The sequence below is a fragment of the Octopus sinensis genome, linkage group LG6 (genome assembly GCF_006345805.1).
Source record: "Octopus sinensis linkage group LG6, ASM634580v1, whole genome shotgun sequence".
NCBI classification, from domain to species: domain Eukaryota; kingdom Metazoa; phylum Mollusca; class Cephalopoda; order Octopoda; family Octopodidae; genus Octopus; species Octopus sinensis.
Window position 1 is genome coordinate 27,366,253 of NC_043002.1, and position 23,102 is coordinate 27,389,354.

General features: G+C 35.4%; 1 protein-coding gene across 4 annotated transcripts in view; it reads right to left on the bottom strand.

The window, feature by feature from the left end:
* The window catches only part of LOC115213189 (sex peptide receptor-like), a 528,532-nt gene that overhangs the window by 233,299 nt on the left and 272,131 nt on the right, over window positions 1-23,102 (bottom strand). For all 4 annotated transcript variants that reach the window (XM_029782123.2, XM_036503802.1, XM_036503801.1 and 1 more), the window contains one exon: window positions 18,662-18,698. The gene's annotated coding sequence lies outside the window, so the exon portion shown is untranslated. The remainder of the gene's footprint in view (window positions 1-18,661; window positions 18,699-23,102) is intronic.

Consider the following 23,102-nt stretch of genomic DNA (forward strand, 5'->3'; position numbering starts at 1 on the left):
ATACACAAACACATACACATACTCACATCACAAAAAACATACACACATAAACACAAACACACACACGCATAAATATAGGCACACACATTCACACACGTACACACAAAAGAGAACATCGCAAAACAACACCCTCACAGATACACAAACACGCACATACACACACATACAGACAAACACACAAAAGAAAACGTCACAAAAATAACACGCACACAAACACACGAAAATCATCGCAAAGAACCTATGCGCACACACGTCTGCACACACAAAAAAGCACACACACATACATCCACAAAGAAGAAAACATCACAAAACGCACACACACACACACACACACAAACAGACCAACACATACACAGGCACAAATATAGACGCACACATACACACAATAAAAAAACATGACACACACACATACACAGAGGTGGAGACACTGAAAAGAAACCATCAAACCCAAAGGAAAATTTTAATTCTTCCTTCAACATGACTTTCATAACAACATACACACCTATCAACACGCTGTTGGTCACATTCCAAACATATTGAAAGGACATTCAACACGCACGTACAAACACACAAACACATATACACGCACACAAAAACACATTCACACAAACATAAAATCCTATTCAATAAATACTTTTAAGCCACTCCCTTGGCAGGAACCCAGTGATTTTTTAGACAATAAAAAACTACTACTCCTCTCTAACACCTTGAACTCTATACCAAACTATATTCAAAGAAGTGTTCAACGAAAATATCTCCGGACATATTTTTGACCCCCAGATAGATGATAAACTGGTTTCACTTCAATTTTTTATAAATATTTGCTAACATATGACAAGATGAGATTCATCATCGAAACTGGTAATATTCTATATATTATTTATATAACTTTTAAAACATTTTATTAAATTCTTTCTAACCCAAACTGTCTTCGATTTACTTCTCCGCTATTTCTACCCCCATCTTTTTATATATAAAAATTTAATTTGTGACGTTTACAAATGTCACTAAATACCACCACGGTGTTAGAAAACAGCTACATAGCTAGAAATAAGAGCTAAACCGCTCTAATGCCGAAGTTGACGCAAATGAAGGAAAACTTGTACACTAACGGGTACCATAATGGTCCAAAAAGTGCCAATCGAGAATTCTAAAATATTGACGTGTAACTTTCGGCAATTTCCTTTGCCCTTTTCCATTAGTATTTATGTTTTCCTCATGCAAATAATTGGATGATTTTGCCATTTCCTAATCTGTATATATAATTCCCCTTTTCGGTGCAACATTGCAAACTGTACTTCTAATTCTTTCTTGATTGAGACATATATTTTTTTTCTTTTTCAAAGTTGGTTAAAATTGCCTTTAGCAAGTCACCTTCCTATTGTCACGAACGAATTATCAATGTCATTCTCCGTCATTTCGATACCATCCGACAACTGCCCATGTCTAAAGGTTTGTGTACCTTGCAAAATGGTCAACGAAACAGATTTGGCCGCCGTTTTTCCAAACAGGAAACAGAATTTCATGAAAGCATGCTGTTCCTTCGTTTCAGCCATTGCAAAAATCGATCAGCAGAGGGCATGCACTGCAAAACAAAGGCACACCACGTGGCAGTGCGACCAAACCCGACAACGCCAGCCGGCAGACTGATGCTTCTAGTGGCGGAAGCAGTAACTACAAAAGATTCATCCCACTGAGAACGTTTCCGGTTATTTTTGGGTACACCCTTGTATATATCTCTCTATATATAAACGGCAAAATACGTCTGTGTGTGTGTATCCTTTATACAAATACACAATTTTTCAGTTAGAGGGCTCGCACTTTTTATGGTCATTCAAAACCATCCAAGGGTGGTCGTGCACATCTTTACATTTCCCCAGTCACCCCGAAAAGCCATTAAAAAATCAATAGAAGTGACTTTTTTGTGAATTTTCTATCCAAAACCCAATCAAAATGACTGAAACCTGATACGCCAATTGAATGCCAACTAGCTGTATGTGATTGGTCGGAGATTTGGACAGTAGTGGCGTGTATGTGCGCACGCACGCAGCTGTATATGCATGCACTAGCACTATGACTCAGCGTTGCCGGTTCATAGTGCTAGTATATATATATATATATATATATATATATATATATGTGCATGTATGTATATATACAGAATAAATTGCGATGGGTAAATTGTCGCCAATTTATATTTGTAATTTTGCGCATGTAGATTGTTTGTTTTTGATTTTGTCGACTACACAGGATAGTAGGGTCGGTTGGGCATTGTCCGTGAGAAAAATAGCACCATGACACACAATTCACTCTACCAGAACTTTGAAAACGTCATGTTGCTTGAAATTCGCACCCGAAGCTTCAATACGAACATTTCAGAGTGTTTTAGTGTAAATCTGAGGACATGTACAGAGAGTGATAAAAATCTAACATCCATTCAACGTCATGGTGTTTGGAGGGACCAATAGTGATGGGGACGTAATGCCTCCATTCATCTTCCCATACGGTCTCAGACTGACGACGGAGACCTACATTAACAGCCTGGAGAAGGTAGTGCTACCCTGGTGAAAGACGGTGGCTACTGGAAGACCCTGTGTCTGGCAAGGGACTCTGTACTATGCCACACAAGCAAGAGAATCCAGTCATGACTCTCAGACAATTTCTCCGTCCATATCACCCCTAACATCCGGCCGCATAACACTCCAGACTGCAACTCCGTTGATTATTATGTGTGGTGCGCAGTTGATCGAGAGACCAACAAAACTCCTTGTAACACCGAAGATGAACGGAAGGCAAGAATTATGGCAGCATAAAGAAGGAGACCATCCAGACGAATTACGGGAGATTCCGAAATCGTCTGGAGGCTGTAGTTGAAGCTAATGCCGATGTTATTGAATAAATTTACACTTTAGTATTTCATGAGTATAAAATTGAGTATTAAAATGAGATGTAAGTGTTATTTTCATGTTTTCCTACTTAGATGCCAGATAATTCACCGCACCTAGTGTGTGTGTGTATAATTTTTTGTCGTAATGAGATAAAAGCCAAGGCAGAGTACATTTTCGTGCATTTATAAATAGAAGGTCTTACAGCTGTTTGCAGGATATTTATTATATCCCTTCATCGGAGACGGTGTGAGAAAATTGTTAAGCAATAGCTAATTTAGATAAGATACGAAATAGAGAGTGAGATGGAGGAATGAAAATAGATGTGAGATATGCAGCGATATTGTATATGCAGATCCATTATTTAGGTAGAATGGTATTCATATAAGATTCCAATACCTTATGAGTAAAATCCAATAGTATTTAAAATGTGCCATTCCAAGTAGAGAATTTATACACAGTGTTATTGAATCAAGAGTTTTATTTAAAGTTACCTAAAAGTAAGGAATGTATTAGGAAGGTTAAATCGAAAACAGGAAGAGAGGAATACAGAAAGAGAAACAAAGAGAAAAAAGAGAAAAGAAAGAGAAGAAAATAAGAAGAAAAATAATAAAATAATAATAATGATAAATATAAAAAAGAAGAAAACAGTAAGAGAGGAATAAAGAAAAGAAATAAAAAAGAAAAATGAAAAACAAGGAATAGATAGTAAGGGAAAGTGTACCAGTCAGTGGTCAGTCGAGATAATTTGAAAGTAGGAATGGGGAGATAATGGTGATAGAGAGAGAAAAATGTATTAGAGTGTAAAACGATAGAAGGAATGGTGGGCGATAGAGAGAGATATAAGAAGTAAATGAGTGTCAATTGTGCAGAGATAGAGACTAAGTGATGGGGTAGAGAGAGTGGGGTAGTAGTATGGAATGAAGAATTTAGAAATTTGAGTGGTTGGATAGGTCAGTGCTTAGTAGTAGAAGAAAATATATATGTGAAGATGTATACATATGTATATATTAGACATGTATATATATTTATACAGATGTTTATACATATCAATATCTACATATACATCTCCTACTCATATGCATATGCACACATGCGCACACATATATACGTGTATCTGCATGTATTATCGCCTCTGTACACGCAGGTATATATACCCTGCTTGCATACGTACATTCACATATACACACGTAGATACATAGATACGCGCATACACACACACAAATACATATACAGGCACATATGCATAGATAAACATACACACGAATATGATTAGATGGTGGTGATATTCGAGTAAAAGTGAGGAATTAGATAGGGATTAGGAGTTAAAATGTAGCTTTATAAAGTTATTGGGATTACCTAAGGAGTACTGTTGAAATGGTCGACTAGGCATTTGGATTTGTGGTAGAATTTGAATGTGTGAAAAAAGCGGTGGTTGCATGTGCTTAGTGCTTCAACATGTTTATTTAGCAGTGCTGGAGAGTTGTGCTTTAATATGTGAAGTGCCTCCTTCAGGCAAAGATTGCAGGTTGAGTGCTGACCTCGGTAGGGAAGCCCAGAGTCCAGCATGATAGACCAGTTTTTTTTTATCTCATTACAAAATAAATTTTTATATATACAGACGCTATATAAATTTTTATATATACAGACGCTATATAAATTTTTATATATACAGACCTAAGTTGGACCCCTTATCCACATAATCACCGAACCTTCAACTTAACTATGGCCTATCCATACCACTTATTCAGCATTACCTGACACCTTTGAGTCTCACTGACACCATTACCTCTCAAAACCTCTCTCTCTCTCTCTCTCTCTCTCTCTCTCTCTGAATATATATATATATATATATATATATATATATATATATATATATATATATATATATATATATATAAGGGAACAAGGTGTACGTTACGCCGCAATAATATAGGTATAAAAATTATATATGAAAAGGGACAAGAACGTGAAATACACAAAGAGACGACACAAAAAACAGACCGGTCATTCGAAGCCTTTAATCTTCCGTCAGGAACCGGATCATCATAGCAAATTTCGGCTGATTAATCCTGATATTGCTCCGAAACGGCCAGCCCCAATGAAAAACTAAGCTGCGAGCATTATATTTCTTGGAAAAAGGATCGAATGTAAACGAAACAAGGACAGAAAAACGGACGAAGCCACACGAATATAAATACAAAAAACAAAAATAAAATTAAAAACAAGAATGGTAATAACAGGACAACAGCAGGTGTCTTACGACTTTAGACAAATTTAACTTATCTAGCAGGCGTGTTTTGAAAAAAATGACTTTTCGGCGGACGAAGACAATGTGAACCGGCACCGGTCACCAGCGGAATGGCTAGTTGAACAGCAGGTCACGTGAGAGTAGAGAGAGAGAGAAAGAAGGAATTAAAGAGGATGGAAGGAAGAGAGAGACATATATACGTACGTAGATACAAACACACACACACACACACACACATATATATATATATACATATATATGCATGTATGTATGTGCGCATTATGTGTGTATATAAGTATGTAGTGGACAATGTCGGAAAGCTATAGCTGAAAGAGAAACTTCAATAAAATTGAAGTGATAAATTATAAAGAAATATATCTTACTCATGAAGTATAATACGTAAAATTATGTCTTTATAATTAATTATATTATTAAGCGATATGTGAAAATCTTCAAACAAACAAAGAACGTTCGAGATAGTCATTTAACGTGATAAAAATAGCATCAAATCTTCATGATCACACACTTGACAGTCTCAAAAGAAATGAAAAGCGCATTGTTTAATATTGGTCTAGACTATTGGTTCGCAAACTTTCTGCTTCAATACATTGGTGCACAAGAACAGCTAATTAAGTGCAGTACAGACACACGCATACACATACGCATACAAATACAAACACACACGCATACATGCTTATATACATTACATGCATGTATACACACACACACACACACACACATACATACATATATATATATATATATATATATATATATATATATATATATATAATATATATATATATATATGTATATATTCATATGAGTATTAAGGAATATCCACGAGTTTGTATTATATTTCTCGCGGGCATTTCATCATTATGCATGTTTGGACCCCTGCATTTATATGTTCCAAGTGCATTTAGATGCACTTCTACGTCCTGTATATCGGCTTCCCCCTCCTCTTCTTCTTCTTCGTCTTCATTTTCTCATCCACTTCCTCCTCCTTATTCTTCTTTTTCTTTTTCTTCTTGTCCGCCTTCTTCTTCTTTTTCTTCTCCCCCCCCACTCTCTCTCTTTCACCTGTATCATTGCTGTCGTTGACTTTTATAAGCTATGTAAAAGCTATTACAACGCTAGTGACAAAGAAGAAAAGAAAAACAAAACTGTAAGCTTATTATTACTCTTCCTTGCCCTCTACATAGAGAAGTTTGAATTTAAAAACATACAATTCCGATTCAAATTAAAACCAGGTTTAAAACTATTTATGGCTAACTGTATTAAGAACAGACTATTAAAGATTCCTTTTTTGAAGCAAGGTTGACATTTTCTACTTTAGGCACAAGGCCTGAAATTTTTGGGGAGGGGGCCAGTGAATTAGATCGACCCAGTATGCAACTGGTACTTAATTTATCTACCCCAAAATGATGAAAGGCAAAGTCGACTTCGGCGGAATTTGAACTCAGAACATAAAGACAGACGAAATATCTATTCCTTTACTACCCACAAGGGGCTAAACACAGAGAGGAAAAACAAGGACTGACAAACGGATTAAGTCGATTATATCGACTCCAGTGCGTAACTGGTACTTATTTAATCGACCCCGAAAGGATGAAAGGCAAAAGTGACCTCGGCGGAATTTGAACTCAGAATGTAGCGGCAGACGAAATACCGCTAAGCATTTCGCCCGGCGCGCTAACGTTTCTGCCAGCTCCCGCCTTAGAAGCAAGGTTGAAGTGATGTAAGTTTGAATAAGAAACCCTTACATTAACACATCAAAGAAGGTTGGCTGTCAAGCGAGAAAGTGTTCTACCGTGTGAACCAATTACAACAAAGCTTCTACCATTTTTTATTTCTTCTGAGAAAATAAAGGAGACACATGACGATAGACGACTCGAATAGGAATTATGGATTTCTAACCTGGAATATTTCACAAATGCATATCATCTTGTAAATACCCTAAAGTGTGCACAATAAAAATTAAAGCATGTAAAAGAAACATTACATATCATCAAATCGATAGTTAAACTAATAGCATTTCTGAAAGAAATTTAGAAATGAAAAACTAGAAATGGCAACGTTGAATGTGTCATTCAGTAATGAAACATCACTTAAAAAATGACTCACATCATAGTTAAGTTGACAACTCAAGAAGAAAAGTTGGGTTTTTGTTTCCTACTATTGATCATAGAATAATGTGATTGGATTCAAAATCTTCTCATGGAAATTGTAACTGATGTTAGTTTTTAAATGTCCTGAAAAAGAATCAGCTTCTATATGCAGTGATCATGCGCTGAGATTATGCGAAGAATTGCTGGTTGAAATGGTTTAGCTTTCTATAAGGGAAAATTCCTTACGGGAAATATATCGTACAGTAAAATAATGTTTTATGAATTTGAATCAACTTTCAGTCCCATATTTATGTGGATTAAAGTTTTTAATGACTGACATTAAATATAAAAATTATCTCAAGAAATATCTCTAATGCATAGAAGAAATTGATAACTGTTCATCACGCATGCGTCCCAATAGTGAAACCAACGATAACAAAATATAAAGTTCATGTTTCATATTTATACGATTAATGAAATATTGCAAGATTATAGCCTTGTATATTCTTCTCTTCTTCAATTCACATGAAAAAAGTACTTACAGTTATTATTTCATTCTTTAATGTTCCAAAGAGTAAGAATAAAAACCAAAAAAACAAAATAACAGACTGCAAATATATGGAACCCAATAGTAACAATAGCTAAATAGCAACAATACATACATACAAACAAGTAGGCACGCACGCATGTATGTGCGTATGTAAGTACGTATGTATGTATGTATGTATGTATGTATGTATGTATGTATGTATGTATGTATGTATGTATGTGTGTGTGTGTGTGTGTATGTATGTAGGAAAGATGGCTAACAATGCATCTTAGTGAATCATTTCAACAATACATACACACAAGTAGGCACGCACGCATGTATGTATATATGTATGTATGTATTTATGTATGTATGTATGTATGTATGTGTGTATGTGTGTATGTATGTATGTATGTATGGATGGATGGATGGATGGATGTATGTATGTATATATGAAAGATGGCTAACAAGGCATCTTAGTGAATCATTGCTACTTAGTAGACTTGAAGCACATCGCTGCGCTAAAGATAATCGCTACTTCAACATTTATTTGGGACTAAAATAGGTGCTTTAGTCCTTCGTTAGATATTCTGTCTCGTGCAACTGCGACATTGTTGTTTTGTCATCGTCGTCGTCCCCCACCTCTTTTATTATTGTTTAGCAAAACTAGTTTTCATTGAATTGGACTTTGACGAAATTACACCATCTCTAACTATAACGTGCTATGCATTCACACAGATAGATGTACATTATATATCATGTTCCTATATGTTGCTCAGTCCCAATTTGACCCTGAATCGAGCAGAATCAAATATATTCCCTTTCGGCCATCCTGTTTTATATTTTCAGATATTTTGAATTACACATCAAATATGTCTTGTCTTCGTGCGAACGTTTGAGGCCAATTAAAGAATATTTGACTGAAAGAGTCTCTTCAATATTATTCTATTTTTTTTTTTTTGTACCTGAACATCAGGTCTGTTCTCACCATGAACATATTGATGAAAGTCATTCGACTCTCACCATATTAATTTAAATTTTAAAGACATATCTACATATGCATTATGAAACATCCTCCGTTTTTAAAGTAGTTGCGTATCATTTTAGATAGACTTGGCTACTATTTTTGCAAGTTTATGGAGCCCATAAGCACTATCTTTAGCTCATTATCAGTCCGTTAGCCCAACGCAGTGTGAAATTAGGATGTCGAAAGTAACATGAAGAAAGAAAAGACAGCCATCATTATAAATGTGATACAGCATATAGAACAGAGCTACAAGGGAAGCTGTGCTTATAAAGCCAGAATAATGAACACAGATCATAGAAATCAATATAATTTAACACTTGTGCATTTGTACATATGTCAAAATCACATAGCTTTGAAAATCGTAAAATTACATGTATGTGGAAGTGGGGTAGGCTTAATGTTTCAAGCGAATACTTTCGTGAGAAGGAAAGAAGGAAAGCCTAGTAAGATTAGTGTTCAATAGATATATTGAAAGTAGCGAGTGTTTGAAGAAACATCAGGAGTTGATGGAGATTATCGGATATAGGAAGGAATATGTATTAATGTGTGGACAACAAACAAAGCAACAGTGTAAACTAAAACAACGTGCAGAAATTAGAAGAAAACGATGAAAAAGAATGAAAAGAAACACACATAGACACACAGACACCCCACATACATACTTATAAAGGCGCAGGAGTGGCTGTTTGGTAAGTAGCTTGCTAACCAACCACATGGTTTCGGGTTCAGTCCCACTGCGTGGCATCTTGGGCGCGTGTCTTCTGCTATAGCCCCGGGCCGACCAATACCTTGTGAGTGGATTTGGTAGACGGAATCTGAAAGAAGCCTGTCGTATATATGTATATATATATAAGTGTGTGTGAATATGTTTATGTGTCTGTGTTTGTTCCCCTAGCATTGCTTGACAACCGACGCTGGTGTGTTTACGTCCCCGTCACTTAGCGGTTCGGCAAAAGAGACCGATACAATAAGTACTGGGCTTACAAAGAATAAGTCCTGGGGTCGATTTGCTCGACTAAAGGTGATGCTCCAGCATGGCCGCAGTCAAATGACTGAAACAAGTAAAAAGAGTAAAAAGAGTATATATACATTTATTATTTCATACGTGAAGTGCGTGGGTTAGTGGTCAGGGCATTCGGCTCACGATCGTGAGTTCAATTCCCAGCGATGCGTTGTGTCCTTGAGCAAAATGTGTGGTACCTGTAATTGAAAATAGGCCAGACTTGCCACACTGAATCTCCCTCAGAACTAATTTAAGGGTACACGTGTCTGTTGAATGATCAGCCACTTGCACGTTAATTTCACGAGCAATTTGTTCCGTTGGTCGTATCAGCTGCGACCCTCGCCGTCGTAACCGATGGAGTGCTTCTACAAACACACAGAAACACACACAGAAACACACACAAGCACTGAAAGAGAGAGCGAGAGAGAATGAAAGAGAGTGGGAAGGTATGTATGTGTCTGCGTGTCTGTGTGTGTGTTGACTCATTATCCAGTCTCACTACATTTGTTAAACTGATTAAAAATAAAATAAAATGAGAACGAGTGGTTTTCATTAATATCTGCTCATGATGAAACAAATACCAGCATTGAAATCAGGTATTTCCCCTCTGTGCTTCTTAGCGGTGGTTCAATCGAATTGCTATGTAGATGGCATAAACCGAGAGATAGTTCAAAGTGTAACTTGGCGTATTGACATGGTGGCATACACCTCTCAGAGTGATACAGTATTTTTACGAATATTAAGCAATTATTCATTTCGAAATGTTCACCAAGACAATGAAAGGTTGTTGATCACATAATTGTACCTCTCCCTATCTTCTCGCACTATCAATATATATATATATATATATATATATAGTTAATCCAAACATGAAAACACAAAGAGAAAACGCAACAACGCAAGGACGTGGAACAAGTATGGTGTTATTGGATGCTCAGGAAAGGAAAGAGAGAAGGAGGAAGTAACGTTTCGAGCGGAACTCTTCGTCAGAAATATAGAAAAAGGAAAGGTCCAACGAAGGGAAGACAGAGAAAGAAAATTGCCAACGCTACACATATGCATTTATACGTAAAGTTACATAAAATTGTCCTCGGGATAACTTTAAAGTGAAATTTAATAAAATGCAACTTTAATTTAGCTTGTATTCACTTAAAAAAAATATCATTCAAATGACTAAGATCTTGGCTCCGTATTTTTCCCCATTTCATTTGTTAATTTCATAGCTTTCATTGCTATTTCAGTTTCTCGTTCGTCCACTACGGTTCACACGATACATAGCTTTTCAGTATTTTTTGTTATATATATTTGCATTAGTGTTGACACCCATATTACTAATCTCTTAGTTACAACTAGTTCTTATTACATGAAATAAATATAGTCGTGCAAGGAATATAAGGTGATTAGAAAAGAATAAATGTTGAAATGCTTGCCGAAATAGGTACTTCAATGTCTTATATTATATATATATATATATATATATATATATGTGTGTGTGTGTGTGTGTGATAGTGAGAGTGAGAGAGAGACAGAGAGAATTACAGAGGATTTAGTGGGAGAGAAAATGAAACTCTGTTGTGTAATAGTGAAGTATTGTGGTGTAACCCTCTTGGATCAATAAATGTAATTACGCAACTGGCAAAAGGATTTTTCGATGCATTAGAGCGCAATTTTCAACCTAGTAAATATAGGAAAATCTTTAATAAGCACCTTGTTAAACTCTACCACGCATAATCTGGCAGATAATATCGATGCAATTAAACGTAATAATGTTACTAAATTTTTCTTTTGTAGTGACAGCATTAATTCAAAGAATAGCGTGTCCCAAACTCACCCTATTTAGATATTACTCTACCGGTCATGCCTGTAATGATTCGCCTGAAGCTGCTATGTCCGAGGTTGATTTCCCCGGCATTCCCGATATAAGGAGCTTAAACAAAGGTAGTAGTAGTAGTAGTAGTAGTAGTAGTAGTAGTAGTAGTAGTAGTAGTAGTAGTAGTAATATTAGTAGTAGTAGTAGTAGTAGTAGTAGTAGTAGTAGTAGCAGTAGCAGTAGTAGTAGTAGTAGTAGTAGTAGTAGTAGTAGTAGTAGTAGTAGTAGTAGTAATTATGGACAATGAAAATAGCACGATACGATTTGATGCCTGTTTTGTTTAAACGCTTTCAGACTACGGTATTTCATCCAGAGGAAGTTCGTTAAAACGTAGAGTTTTAAAAAAAACACCGTATACGAAATGACCTCTCCTATAAGGTCACCATGAAGGAGCTGGAGAAAGCCTTGAAGGCAACGACAAGTTCGAAAAACACCAGGCCCGCACGGTATCCTGTCAGACATGCTCAAAAAAGGTGCGCAAAAATTCCGTAATGAGCTGTTGAGGCCCTATAACACTTGTCTTTCTAATGAGTTCGTACACCAGGGCTTCAAGGACGCCCTAATAGGTGCCATTTACAAAAAGAAAGGCATCGAGAAGAATGTGATAATCACCGGGGCATTTCTCTGTTGCCTATTGCTGGGTCAAATACGCAGAAGGAAGTTTTCATCGCATCAGAACAGATGGGAAACTTTTCAACTTGGCCTATTTTGTGCCTATATCTAAATCAGAGAAACGTGTCAGGGAGCCGAGTCTACATAATATTGGTATAAATCATTGTAAACCGCTTTTCTTGTGCAGTAGACATGTTTCGTTTTGAGATCAACGCTTCGATAATTGAGCTATTCTACCAGCTTCCACCAAGATATCCTAAAAGATCGAGAGAGCATCTTCAGAGCTACCGTAACATTGCACGCAACACGAAGATAAAGGTGTACAGTACGGCACTGCTCCTTCGCCTTCTCTGCGCCACAGAATCATGCAGGTACCCATTGTTGTTACAGAGGTCTTGAGCGGTGCTGGCACAGTTAGTGTCGAGTCACTCATTATCTAATCGCAGCTGCACTGAGAGGGACTTGTTAGCAGCATGGAGAGCAGTCGGCTCCTAAAGGTAGTTTTGGAAGCTGAACTGTGCCGGAGCTGGCGGAGCTGTAGTGGCCAGAGTTTTCGCAATATGGATGTGCTAAAAAGACACAGGAAGAACTCCGACATCTCCCCAGACACCTGGATAGAGAAGACCTTGCAGTGCAGTGAATGGCACGGATCCCTAAAGCTCGTAACTCCAGTCATCGAGGAGAAACAATAGAGAATACGAAGACCACATGAGAGGAGTTACTTCGCCATTACGTCAAGTAGTTTTACCTGAAGTAGATGTCATCGCTGCTGATCAACGTGAACATTATTGATATTTTGTCTAAACGCTATCAGACATCGGTGTTTCGTTCAGGGAAAGTCCTTTGAGAATTACAGTGTAAGAACAAAACATTGTATATCTCAAGACCGCGCAAAATAAATCAACCCGTAGGTGAGTGAGACTGACAGATAGCGATAATTTGCTATTATTTCCGCTCATGTTTACCAGCTCATACATTAATTATGTCAATTCAATAATTTTGACATTATTAGAGTTGTTTCTAACTCAAAACTTTGTCTGATTTTACTGGTGCAGCGCTGTTACACATCAGGAGATACATTTTCCGCTATTTACATTTACTTCAGACCAGCAATTTGAAATCGTTTCCAGGTTTACTCGAGTAGAACAAGGAGTAGAAATAAGAACAAAATATCGATAATTACCGTTATCTTTCATCTACAGTCATCCCCTTTCACCTTGTTTTGTGGTATACAGTGCATTTTGAACTTTCTGCGTCTTTAAAGGCATCTACTTTTGGACGAGAAGGCGCAGGCTGAAAGCCTTCAAACACAACATACATCAAGTGTGCGGCATCAAATATGTGTGTATGTCTGTGTTTGTGCGTGTGCGTGCGCGTGTGTGTGTGTACACGCACACATACACTCAGACACACATATATGTGATTGTACACATGTTTAACGTTAACAGAACCTAATTTTTTTCTTGTACGCTAATCATTTTAAACAATCAGAAAACAGAATATGAAATATATAAATATATTTAGTATATATAATGCTCGCTTATATTCCATCCGTTTTAGATATCCATATATTTATAACTAACTTTGATAACGAACTTAGATACCACACTTCAGACGCTGAAATCATGATGCAAAATGTGAATATCCATTATCAACAATTACTACCCATAAACAACGTGGCGCATGCAAAACTCCTTTCATAAAAATGCTACTAAGTAATCTCTTTAAGAAATTTGCAGATGTAAAACTTTACATGGTGCTCCAGAGACTGGTCTACAATCACTCGGATAACAGAGGAAATAGAATATTATGGAAACATTTTAAAAGTGCACTATTCAGATGTAATCACCGAAGATAATTTCCAATTTGTAAGTAAAGCCTGTGACATTCCCAAACGACGTAAAAGCCAAATATTATTTTAATATGGATTACGGCTGCACTAAATGGCGATAATGCAATCAGTTTTATGAAGGTTAAGAAGAGCATTTAGAATTGTTCAAATAGATTCTAAATTATCCATTTTGCAGTCAAATGAATAATGTTTTCCTGAATATGTATTGGTCAATCGCCATAATTGCATCGTTTTCGTACAAGAGAACAAATGTAATCACGTAACGTTTCTCTTACATTTTTCGATATATCAGCACTTTCAGTTTTGAGTCCCAATTCCCAAAGAAATGAGGAAGGTGATATTTTAGATGTTAGAATATGAACCCGCATTACCTTGGTTTAAATGGTTGACGTTTAATTTCATTGTTTTATTTCCTGATCCTGTAAAATGATTAACACACTAAATGGATTATGGCGTGTGCGTCCTGTATATACAAGAGAAGGCGGCGAATCCACAATGTCGTTAGAGCGTCAGTTAAAAATGCCTTACTGTGCGTTCGGGTTGTTCGCATTCCGCATTCAAATAACTCTGAGATCACCTCTGATTTTCTTCTTTTCGGGATTTGTATCTAAATTATCACTCTTGTTTTGGATCAATTTTTCTCTCTTTAGCACTTCCCTCTGACTCTGTCTGCTTCTCTCTCTCTCTCTTCCACTGTCTCCTTTAGTCTCTCCCTCTCTTGTCTGCTTCTCCCACTCGCCCTCTCTGACTCTCTCTCTCATTCTTACCCTGTAGATTGAGTCAATAATTCAAAGAAACAGGTTTCTCGTATTATGTCACCTTCATTCGGCTTGAAAACTGCGTTAAAGATACATGTACATGTAGAATACTCAGCCAATTATGCATTAACTTCACAATTAGGAATTCAGTTGGTCCAACAACTGTATGGTCATGTTTGAGTTGACTTAGATTTCATCATAATACAGGGGTTTCGACAAGGTTTCCGCCCACCACGCTTTACTGGCAAGACACTGCTTAAACTAAAGATATCGTAGAAAGCACTCCTACAAAGCAAAACGAGCTGCTTAAACTCAGAAACATACTTGTTCTATCGTATTTGTTCTATTGTCTATTTCGTCTGTCTTCACATTCTGAGTTCAAATACCGCCGAGGTCGACTTTGCCTTTCATCCTTTCGGGGTCGATAAATTAAGTACCAGTTGCGGACTGGGATCTATCTAGTTGACTGGTCCCCCTCCCCCAAAATTTCGGGCCTTGTGTCTAGAGTAGAAAATAATATTAATTATTGATTATAAAGTTGGCACAAAGCCAGAAATTTTGGGGGTGGGTGTGGTAATTCGATTATATCGCCACCATTGTTCAAGTAGAGCTTATTTTATCGACCCAAAAAGGATGAAAGGCAAAGTCGATCGCGTCGGAATTTGAACTCAGAACGTGAGACGGGCGAAATGTCGCCAAGTATTTTGCTCAACATCCTAACGATTCTGTCAACCAGCCGCTTTTTCCTCATACCTAATCTTGGTTTCAAATATAGGCACGAGGATAGCAATTTCACGGGAGGAACTAAGTCAGTTACATCGACCCCAATGCTCAACTGGTACCTATTTTATCGACCCCGAAAGATAAAAGGCAAAGTCGTCTCAGCAGAATTTGAACTGAGGACGCGAAGATTGGTCGAAAGCATTTCGCTTGGCGCACTAAAGATTTTCACACCTCATCGCCTTTGCCTTATATTTCATATTAATTATTGACATCTCGTGCAAGGCTCCAACATTAATTAATATGGTATAATCGATCACGTGAATTTCAGTGATGTAGTATCTATTTTATCATCCACAGAACGGTGAGTGGCAGAGCACTTGTCTCTTTTGATTTTATGTCAGGACGTAAAGTGATTCACCAGAATGCCGGAGAAGATCTTCCTAAGGCTCTAATAATAGCTTATAGTCCATTCTTATTTTTCCGCACGGTCGGTAATTTTAAGGTTTGGAGTGGTTGATTATAACGACCCAATGCTCAACTGATATTTATTTTACCATCCCAAATGGAGGAAAGGCAAAGTCGATCTCGGTGGCCTTTGACTCAGAACGTAAGGTCGGAGAAAATGACGCTAAACATTTTGTCCAGCGCGGCAACAATTCTACCAGCTCGCCGTCTTACAATAACTTATTATATATATAAAAATATAGAAATATATAATGTTTTTTATCAGTTTGATGACTCTATATGAGTTCGTCCAATTTTATATAACCTTTTACCCGCTATTACACAGATGATACTGATATCGGTCCTCCCGCGTTTTTATACACCAAATGTTCTCTTAATGTGATCTAGAGACCCGAGCCATTACAGAAACACCCAAGCCAACTTTAATAAGCAACGACATCGAAGGCATTTTTCTGACTAATCTTGTTTCCGTCATAGAATGAGCCAATTGCTTCACTTATCTTGAAAACATTATGCTCACGTTTTCAAATAGATTGATTGTACACAAAACGATTGAATTGCTGAGTCAGATTTCTTACATCTCTCACGACTGCTTCATGTGATAGGCCATGCCATCATTGAGAATATATCCGAGAAAATCACATTTCCATCATAACATAGACTGCATCTTCAGAGCCAGAAAACACACAAATAACTACAAATACTTTACAAAACTTGAATGAGACCCTTATAGGGTCAATGCATCTGCAACGGTGGTTTTTGAAGCTTTCGCTTTCATCTTTGGCAAGCGGTATTTTTACTCTTCTTTTATTCAAATATTTCATATTATACCTGCTTAGGTAGATGTCTTGCTAGCTACCCCATTTTTACTGTTTTTAACAGTAATGATACTTTTATTTATTTGCTTTATATAAAAATACACGCACGAGCAATGCGATGAACACCCTAAAAAATAGGCCTACCTTCAGGAGGTAATTCGAAGATAGTTTACATACCCCAATATCAATTGACTTCATGCTGTGCATGAGAGAACATGCTTTGCAATCATCAGTTGGAGACAGTAACATCTATTTCTAAAATATTCATTACATTAGCTTTTGTGCGTTTCTAACTTTAAACGTTCCGCTCCGTTTAAAGAGAAAATTATCGTAAACAAGAAAAAAGGAAATATATAAAAACATTATTACTGTTAAAAACAGTAATAATGATGTGACTAGCATGACTTCTACCTATGCATGTATAATATGAAATATTTGAATAAAAGACTGGTAAAAATACCGCATTTATTCAAATATTTTGCATTGCTTATGTGTGTATTTATCGCAGGATTGGTTTTTGAAGCTTTCACTTTCATCTTTGGCAAGCGGTATTTTTCCTCTTCTGATATTAATATATATATATATATATATATATATATATTATATATATATATATGTATGTATGTATGTATGTATGTATGTATATATATATATGTATGTATATACATATATATATATATATATATATATATATATATATATATTATATATATATATATATATATATATATATATATATATGTATGTGTGTGTGTGTATGTATACATATTCACACATGCATATGCACATGAATGCATACATACACCCATATATACACACAAACATGTACCTACATGCATACATGCATCCTATTACCAATCGTTTAAATGAAACTGACAATCTAGTTTCAAGCATCCTAATACCGAATGGGAGCCGACTTGAGCAGAGAGAAAATGTTATGAAGAGAAGATTAAAAAGATGAATTTTTAGCTGAGGTGAATGAGTAAAAGGAAGAAATAGAGGGACGTGAGTAGAGAGATTGATAGTCAACAAATAAGATTGCTGAGGAAACAGGCAAGCAATCAAGACTAAAATGTAGGGAAACGTGGAAGGAACAGTAAGAGTGAAATTTTGGGATAAGCAAAAATGATCTGATAGAGAGTTAGAAAAAAGGTAGTGCTGAAGAAAGGAGAGGCAATTTAGTGAGGTAGTAATAGAAAAACATAAATATACCACGTCAATAAATGAAAATTATGATTATATATATATGTATCTATACTCACGCATACTAGTATAATGTATATAATTATATATATGTACGCCTATATGTGTGTGTATTTGTGTGTATGAGAGAGAGAGAGGGGTTAGATAGGCCGGGAAGGAAAGATTGTATGATAACGAAGTATGGGTAAGATATGTTGGAAAATGAAGATGAACGATGGGTAGAAATTTAAGTAACATTATCAAGTTTCTAGGTAAAAAGAATATGAATAATTTAAGCAAAAATATATAAATACAGCAGAACATCAAAAGAAAAGATAAGTAAATTATATTAGGTTTTGCAAGTAGTACGCTAGTTAGTAATTAAATTATTATTTTGTTTAAGAGTTTAATGAAAATGTGTTATAATAAATAGAGGCTCTAATGCATAAGTAAATGCCAGAGCTGCTCTAATTGTGTTTATATGAATTTCTCGACACTATTCATCACTAAAACCTCTTCTTGTCGTATTAATTAGTTACGTAATGTTTGAGGTGTTAAATTAGCATTCTACTCACGTTTATCTGTAAGGTGACTCAAGTTATTTCAGATTGCCTGCAAACAAACCAAAATAAAAAAGAAATGCAAAAATTAATTAGAAATTTCGTTTACATTCATTTTCACAGTTGGACTCTTCATAACAGGAATATATCCAACATGTGTGTGTGTCTGTGCGTTTGGCTGTGTGCGTGCGTGTTTGTGTGTGTGTACATTGCATGTGTGTGTACCGATGTAAATATATGTGTCGCTCAAAATTTGGCATTTGATGTGAAGTTGCGACGCTTTACATCAAATAGAATCAAGTAACTCGATAAAAAGCGATCGATAAAATAAGTACTAAACAAACTACTGTGATCAATATATATATATATATATATATATAATATATATATATATATATTATATATATATATATATAAATATATACAATATATATATATATTATATATATATATAATATATAATATATATATGTATATATATATATATATATAATATATAATATATATATGTATGTATATATATATATATATCTGTATGTATGTATACGTACATGCATACTTGAACATACACTGTAAGAATATTTAAAACATGCAAATATTCCAGACGATTAGCATGTAAATAGAATCCACATATTCAATGACATAAGTGTGTACATGCATACAAGTGTACAGCGTACATAGATACATGAATACAAAACCACTCTGCTGATGCTGTCTAAGCACCGATGAAAGAACTTCGATTCTAGGCAACATTTCTGTTCTTTATCCTTTAGTTTGAAGTTCGAAAATTAAATAAAGTAAAAGATACCAACATTCCGAAAAGAGTAAAAAGACGTCGATGTACAGGAGTCAATTTCATTGAAGGCTCAACCCCATGATAAACACGAGTTAAGTCGAATCAAGTACGGAATAAAAACACTTATTTAAAGAATAGGATAAAGCTCCCTCCCGGCTTATATAGATTCATGAGGTTCCCGGTTTCTAAGGCGTCCGAAATTGCGAGGATGATCCGGTTCTTGACTGAAGATTAGAGGCTTCGAATGACCCGTCCGTGTTTTTTGTATCGTCTATTTGAATGTTTTGCGTTCTTGTCCCATTTTGTATTTTTATATTTATATTATAGCGGCGTACGTACACCTTATTCTCTTATATCTCTCACTGGTCGGGACGCCGGTCTACTGCAAGATTACTGAATTTTGGCCAGCTGTGTATACTAGAGTCTAGAGCAACATGGAATGAAGCGTTCTGGTCAAGAACACAATGCATTCGCTAGTCCAGAAAACGAAACCACATTCTTACGATCATGAGTCCAATGCCTTAACCATTAAGATATGAACTTCCACATAAAACACGAAATTAAAAGTGTTTATTTAATGTTTTCGTGAGAAATTGTCTGTTATATAAATCAGATAATATACATAATCTTTATATATAAAAGTGAGGTTGTGTGCTGTCTGTCTCCTACGATTTAGATTCCTAACTACTCCCACATTTTGCGATGCAGTTTAACCAAAACCGGGTATTTTATAGTCGTGATTCATATCGAGCCCTTCTGGGTATTAGCGCGCGTCTACAGTGAGTCTATGATTTTTTAAAAAATTTACCATCAATTTGTCCCATTTTTAATGCTTTGCGTCACCTGCACCGTCAGGATCACTGCCCTAACTGTAGTGTCAGGCCATCAGTGATAAAAAGGCGTTAAAAAACAAAAACTTAAATCTTGTTTGTAGATTTTAACTTCGAAAATGAAACAATGTTCTAATAAACTCATTGCATATAATATTTTTCGGGATTCTCGCATATATATTATCACACATGTAAATATTTGTCAAAGAAATGAAAATAGTTTATTTGTGAAGAACGTTCGGGGCTTGGCTCATTAACGAGAAATAAATTCATGTTTAGAGCAATATTATAATGAAATATAGTGATAGCTTAAATGATATACATGTAAATGAAGTGACTTCATACATATATGGATGTACGTGTGTATATTTGTTTATATACATATATATGTGTCTATGTATAATTTATATATATATATATGCAATTTATATATGCATATATATATATATATATATATACATATACACGTGTATGCGTGTGTGTGTGTGTGTGTGTGTGTGTACGTCCATACATATATGAAATATATCTACTGCAGAGCTTATGATTATTGCTTCCGAAGCTGTAAAATAATGGTGTATTACCTTCATCAGCAGATTGCAAAAATAGGAAACCTTAACAGAAAATTGCTGTTTATATACATAACCAGTGATATTTTGAATTTAGGACTGGAAATAATTGAAATATCTCAAAATATCTTAAATACAATTAGTCTTTCAGCCTGTAACAATGTTATTTCTTTTTCCCGCTAATGGCTGCATATATTTCACTAATATATGTCGATATTTGTTTTATGTAGATATTGTTCCATTTTCTAGTGTCCTTTCATTTTAGCCATTAATATTTTCAATATCTTATTGCCTTAAACAATAATTAATTTCATGTTTATCGAGGGGATTTTTAGACGCTTGCTTCAAACAAACATTTTCGTTATATTTGCGAGATTATTTCTGTTCTTACTATACCACTCATTTCTTGAAGCTTATTTTAACTTATTTTTAATATTATCTGCGAATTTTACACTTACAGTTTCTTGCAACTGTATTTATTCTTTCTCAAGTAATTATAACGTAACATAATTCGCGATTTAAGCTCCTTCAATTAATTTTTAATGTTAGTTTCCAAATTTCACCAGTTTTGTGTAGAAGCAGTAATTCTATATTCAAAGGTTTTGAATGTAGTTATCTGCAGATGAAGTTACGACACAAGATACTTTATTGTTGCACGAAACGTGAATTTATGCACGCAAAACATATTTAATAATGAGGTTAGTAAATTATTGTTCTTTATTACATATACAGGCTGTTCACAAAATCTTTAGACGATTTCAAAAAGTCATTACGGAAACCTTAGAAGAGGGAGCAACTTTGTAATGGTATTAACACTTTAATTAATGCAATGTTTTATGTTTTGTTTCATTCATGAGACCGCAATTAATATTGTTTTTATGTTTTAGGTAATGGCTACTCTATAAATAATGGTAGAGTGAGTGTCTTGGTTTATCATTTTCCTATGACTTTGTGGGCAGCCTGTATAACCTTGGACTTCGCAAAACTGGAACAGTCAAATTTACATGCGATTACAAACTAGCTGTTTAATTATTTTAAAAATTAAGTACGCAGTAACTTTCAGTAATCTGAACTGCAAGATGTGACTATATTGATAGGGATAAAATTTCGGCCTATCTGCAAAGAAGAAATGATCTGAATAAACTGCATATTCCCACCATATTATGGTCTGGAATAACGGAATCAATTCTACGAGGTTTTGCCTAAAATAGGATAGATTTGATCCCGTCATTGTGTTGAAAGGCTTTTCATGAAACGCATAGACACGTAATTCAAAGAATGGTAGAATAAACCGTCAATGCGAAACTTGATGTTACAGTCATGATGAAGTTAATAACAAATTTTACTCTTTTTTCAGTATTGAGTTAGCTTGTCAGCAAAAGTCCTGTGCTTTTTAACTAGCTTTCATATAACAATTTCACTTTAACATATTCTTATATATTTATAAAATATATAAATAAATGTATTAGCTCGTGTGTGTGTGTGCGTGTGCGTATGCGTGTGCTTAAGTGTGTGCGCACGCTTGAGTGTAAGTATTCATGGATGTACGTATGTATATTCCTCAAAATAAATTAGTTTTGTTTTCTAGGCCTCATTATATTCTATTATTTTATTACAGTAAACACGAACTAATTTAATATTTATCGAGCTCTCTCCTGAAATGATTTGCACGAATAAACCATTTTTTTTCATATTTACTAGACAATCATTCCCAATAATTACTATTTTACTCATGTCTATAAAATTATTTTAAATTGTTTTCAGAATTATTTATATTTACGAAAGTATTGTTTTTAAAAACTTTTCACAAGAAAATTTATCGCTTAAGAATTCTCAATATTTTCTGCCCCTCCCAATACATTCCAGAACACAAGGTTAAACTGTGGGTTTGACAGGCTCTTTAAATCTAATCGCCAATCGATCTGGAGATGGCTCTCAATGAAACTAGTAACCCCAGCAGGCTCAAATCTGTTTCAAACGAAGGGGGTGAACATTAAACATGGTCGGCAAATTTCATACCGATACTCTCTTAAAATACATCGGTAGCATATAACCGTAAACATCATCATCTTCACGTGAGCGTATTATGCCGTGTTTAAATCTAAACGAAAATAGTGAAAATTAGACTCGAGTAGCTGGTGAAGGCTTCAAACTCTGGAGGTGCTCTGCAGCATAGAAGAGACGACCCGGTCGTCATCCAATTACTGTTGTGGAAAAAGTTATAGGAGATAAGTAAATATATCAACGGAATATTTTCTAGGAAG